Source organism: Myxocyprinus asiaticus, chromosome 1 (assembly GCF_019703515.2).
Source record: "Myxocyprinus asiaticus isolate MX2 ecotype Aquarium Trade chromosome 1, UBuf_Myxa_2, whole genome shotgun sequence".
In the NCBI taxonomy this organism is placed as follows: Eukaryota; Metazoa; Chordata; class Actinopteri; order Cypriniformes; family Catostomidae; genus Myxocyprinus; species Myxocyprinus asiaticus.
Window position 1 is genome coordinate 11,136,037 of NC_059344.1, and position 5,973 is coordinate 11,142,009.

Here is a 5,973-nt window from a genome sequence, read left to right on the forward strand (position 1 = left end):
TTTAAACCTGTGTGTGTGTCACCTTGTGTGTCTGTAACAAGGCCAAACATTCAAGAGTATGTAAACTTTTGATCAGGGCCATTTGGGTGATTTTTGTTATCATTATGATTTAAAAAGGAGCCAAACAACTATGTGATAATAAATGGCTTCATATGATCACTATCCTTTTTTTTTTTTTTTTTTTTGCATGATCAGTCATATTTTCAAAATCAATGGCAAAATTTCAAAATTTCTGCCAGGGTATGCAAACTTTTGAGCACAACTGTATATATATATATATATATATATATATATATATATCACACACACACACACACACACAGTTGAAGTCAGAAGTTTACATACATTTAGGTACATTTAAGTCAATAAAATTAATTTTTTAACCACTCCACAGATTTCATATTAGCAAACTATAGTTTTGGCAAGTTGTTTATGACATCTTCTTTGTGCATGACACAAGTAATTTTACCAACAATTGTTTACAGACAGATTGTTTCACTTTTAATTGACTATATCACAATTCCAGTGTGTCAGAAGTTTACATACTCTAAGTTAACTGTGCCTTTAAGCAGCTTGGAAAATTCCAGAAAATGATGTCAATTAGCCAGTTAGCTTCTGGTAGGCTAATTGGAGGTGTACCTGTGGATGTCTTTTAAGGCCTGCCTTCAAACTCAGTGTCTCTTTGCTTGACATCATAGGAAAATCAAAAGAAATCAGCCAAGACCTCAGAAAAAAAAATGGTGGACCTCCACATGTCTGGTTCATCCTTGGGAGCAATGTATGTACAAACAATAGTATGCAAGTATAAACACCATGGGATCACGCAGCCATCATACTGCTTAGGAAGGAGACACATTCTGTCTCCTAGAAATTAAGGTAGTTTGGTGCGAAAAGTGCAAATCAATCCCAGAACAACAGCAAAGGACCTTGTGAAGATTCTGGAGGAAACAGGTAGACATATATCTATATCCACAGTAAAACAAGTCCTATATCGAAATAACCTGAAAGGCTGCTCAGCAAGGAAGAAACCACTGCTCCAAAACCACCATAAAAAAGCCAGACTACAGTTTGGAAGTGCACATGGGGACAAAGATCTTAATTTTTGTAGAAATTTCCTCTGGTCTGATGAAACAAAAATTGAACTGTTTGTCCATAATGACCATCATTATGTTTGGAGGAAAAAGGGTGAGACTTGCAAGCCGAAGAACACCATCCCAACCGTGAAGCATGGGGGTGGCAGGATCATGTTGTGGTGGTGCTTAGCTGCAGGAGGGACTGGTGCACATCACAAAACAGATGGCATCATGAGGAAGGAAATTTATGTGGATATATTGAAGCAACATCTTAAGAAATCAGCCAGGAAGTTAAAGCTCAGTCGCAAATGGGTCTTACAAATGGACAGTGACCCCAAGCATACCTCTAAAGTTGTGGCAAAATGGCTTAAGGTCAACAAAGTCAAGGTATTGGAGTGGCCATGTCACAGTGTGTCTCCGTTATGTTTCCAAGGACTCTTACTTTGATATAGTTTTGTCTTCTGCCCTCTGTTTTCCATGAACTTACATTTCCCACAGTGCACTGCCCTCATCACAGCCATCTGTTCCCCATCATCCTCACCTGTTCTCCATTCCCTCATTTATTCCTGCTTGTATAAATACCCTCTAGTTTTGTTCCCTGTTTGTCAGTTCTTGTTTGTTGCTACATGAGTTCAGTTCTTGTTTGTTGTTCCCTGAGTTCACATTTATTTGTATTACTATCATCATCATCATCTCCATTAAAAGCCTGCACCTAGATCCAGCATCTCCCATCTCATCTCAGCAACTACTCGTTACAGAAGAACTGACCAAATATGGATCTAGCGGCTGTCCAAATTCTCCTCCTCAGACAAGTGGACTGTCCAGTGGAGGACCATGTCCGTGATTTTTTAGAACTAGCGAATTTACTGACCCACCTCCATGCTTGACTGTGGGGATGGTGTCATTCTTGTCATCACTTTGTCATCTTACTCCAGACGTACTGCTGACCCATGGGTCTAAAATTCATTTTCAGTTTAGTGTCATACATCTATAAAACCTTCTTCCAGGACTCCACAGGTCTTTCCTAATTACTTCTTGAATATTCAAGTCAATATTTCCCTTGGTGAAGTTTTGCTTTCTTCCACACCCCAAGAAGGTTGCTGTTGTACCATATTTAAAAAATGTATGAATGGTGCTGCCAACTTTGTTTGGAAATGTACTTTTAGCCATGACCTTCTTGTGTAATGAAATAATCTCCTCTATTAACTTTTGAGACAGATTATTTTTAATAGCATTTTTTGCATAGAAATACATTTTTACTTACAACACTAAACTTAAATTAAAAAACTTAAATAAGTGCCATTGCAGATTGATGACTTAATTTTGTTTTAATACAATTACTTGTGTAGCCTTACATATTTAAGAAACAGCTACATGCAATAGGGGTTGAATAATTATGACATGGCTGTATTTTTAAAACAATCCTGCTATTTAGAAGTATTAGGTTATATATTCACACTATGACTTTGATTGTGTCACTCAACTGATATAGATGTGAAGTTTAAAAATTCTGGGTCATCAGAAAAGCTTACCTTTGTAAATCCTTACTGTCTTGGGAGGGTTGAATAATTTTGATTGCAACTGTATATATACAGGCTACTCAACCTTACAGTCTTGGATTAGGTTGGGGACAGGGTTGGGGCATCTGCTGCCTGCCAGGAACAAACCCTGGCACTTTTTTACAATGGGTGAAACTTCAATGTTTTTCCCTACTTTCTGTGGCTAATATTTTCAGGAGATACATGCTCAACTTGACTGAACATCCTAGCACAGAAACGGAATGTGTGGAGCAGTGTACGTTTATTCATTAAGTGCAGTGCATGTCTCGGCCATAATAAACACATGAGTAGATTTACTGTATGAAGAATGGAGACTTCAAGTGCTGAGCCAGGACAGAGACTATTTAGAAGTGACAGGCCACTTCTATTTAAATGAATGGGAGAAATTGGAATGCCCAAACAAGACGCTCTAGAGCCCAACGGTCAACGGATGTAGAAAGGAAGTCCTGGCTTACAAGTAAAAGTGCCAGTCACCTTTTAGATACAGACATCGCCTGTCGATCAGCTCACTAACGTGCATGCGCATTAGCTATACAAGCCGGGAAAATTGCATGTTTTAGTGTGATATGAGGTCAAGAAGCACAATTTATGATTCCAATATTTAAAAAAAAATGTATTGCTGATTTGAAATATGTTCTTTAATTGTAATCTTGACCAACCGTTTTTGAGATTTTGGTGTCTCCCCATTCAATTAGATGGGTGCTGCACTGGAATGACTGGAAATAGCCTCCCGAGAGCGTTCCAAAGATGGTCGACAGTGAACTGACTTGCTAGAAAGACTTTGGCCAGGTGTCGGAGAGGTACAAGCAAGCTGCCATATCTCTTCTCATCGCCAATAAATGCGCAACTACTGTCATCTGAACCACATTTTAAAAAGCAAAAACACCCAAGTGAGACCCAGCGTACGCAATAGAGACTGAAGGATGTAACCGTTCATCATGCTATAGCCAAGTATGCTTGTAGAGGCTGAAAGGCAACAAGAGAAAATAATAGTTTTGAGATTTTAAACTTCAGCCAATTAAACCTCATCATTCAATATGTTTTATATCTGTATGTATAGTGTCAAATAATGCACTGGCAATGCACACTAAAGGTGCACTAAGTTCTTGTTCATGTCGTCTTAGACTTACACTGACACCTAGTGGCCTGGATGCAGCATCATTCAAACACAATAGTTTTCAGTTACTGATGCCAGTGTAAACATTCACAATTCACAGTCAGCCATGAATTAATTTCTTAAGGAGTACAGCTTTTTTAATGAGGAAAAAATTACTTAGTGCACCGTTAAGTTTCTCTTGCCAATAAAGCTTGATATGAATCTGCCCATTTGATCCTATTATTAAAAAGTCCACTGCAATTACAACATGTCCACTGATTTTATGGCATGTAAACATATACTGAAAATTGTGTCTAATTAACTCCATCCAAAAACACAAAACATATTTACATATTTACATATTGTATATATTGCAGTATGTAAATTCAGAAACCCTTGTTATTAATAACACCTGTGGCCGTTAAGTGAACTGCAACCAGCTACCTGTTGCTCGTGCTCGTGCACACACTCCATAGGGACACGAGCGAGCGAGCATCGACCAAAACAATGACATAACGTACAAAGAGACAACGTGATTCACGGGCATCATGCTGACAGATGAGGTAGCATAATTAAAATTACACAGTTATGATTGTTTTACTACAAACTTTGAGACTATATATTATATTTGACTTTCCAGTGCTAGAACAGGGCTAAAACAAAGTGTGGATATAGGTCTGGCTATGCAAGACTGTAGTTTGAAGTAATCACTTTTCTTTGCATGATACATTGACTGCATTTATACGATAGCCTATGTCGGCGTTAGCTAGCTAACCAGCTTTATCAATAGCTGTTAGCTAAATTTGGTGGATGATGATGGGAGCTGTTTATAAAATAGACTGTACATTATAAATATGTTGAAACAATTCAGTATTGATGTGATTCCATCACAACTGTCATTTTGATATATCGATGCGCTATTGTTTTATAATAATAGAATGTATATATTTTCTGCATAACCAAGTTACGTTACACTAATGAATGGGTCTTTTTGCATTATCTTGAACATTGTCTAGCATTCATTTCATGTGTTATTGTAATTTAGCTAAAATTACACAGATCAATCCTTTTGGCACTATATTTCACATGCTTTTAAGTTATATAAGCTTACCTGTCCAATAAGAAGAACGCCAATTCAGGGTCGGTTTTGAGCCCCAAAACCGAACGAGGTTCCCTCCAGGAATCAAATGCCCTGCCGATGTTCACTCTAGTTTTCGCTCGACCACGATCACATCCCTGCTTATCAAGACGGGATTCAGTAGATAAATGTTTTGTTTTTGTTTTTTTTGGTTTGTGTAGGAGTCGGTGTTGTGCTGGGAGCTGGACGCTTGCTGGATTCCATCTCTAAGATAACGTTACCCAGTGTCGCAATTTGTTGTTGCCGTTAAATAGCAGAAGAGAAGCTATTACTGTCGGAGGCAAGGCTCTTGGGAGCGTGCATAAATGTCACATCCTTTGAATTTTCCCGGCAAAAGCAACCCACTCCCTTCACATGGAAATCAGTCTACAGGCTTTAATAGGCAACCTAGGAAGTCCGGGAAGGGCTCATTTTTTAAGTTGCATTACAAGCCGTTCACACATTGGCAAAAAAAAAAGGCAAATATTACATGAAAATTGTTACGTACTGCACCTTTAAATAATTAAAATATATGATGACTAACCAATTTCTTGAAAGTTCTTCGAGACGAAGTATAAAGTAAATATGTTTATGATTAGTTTATTGTTTGTTGTAATGTATCATGTATCAATTTAATCATGATTAATCTATATTAATCAATAAATATATGTATGTATACTGTATATATATTTACACTGATCAGCCACAACATTAAAACCACCTGCCTAATATTGTGTAGATCCCCCTTCATGCAGCCAAAACAGCGCCAACCCGCATCTCAGAATAGCATTCTCAGCAGTTATCTGAGTTACCGTAGACTTTGTCAGTTCAAAGTTTGTCGCAGTCTGGCTGTTCTCTGTTGACCTCTCTCATCAAAAAGGCATTTCTGTCCACAGAACTGCCACTCACTGGATGTTTTTTGGTTTTGGCACCATTCTGAGTAAATTCTACACTGAAAAAAATAATGTGCTGGATTTGCTTAAAAATATAGTGCATCATTTTTGCATCCCACTTTTTAAGCAAATTTCACTAGGAATTTTAAGCAACTTTACCAAAAAAACCATAGCTGGCTATGGCCAAATTAATGAGCTTCCATTCAAAATGTTTTTACTTAAAATACTGTGCCAC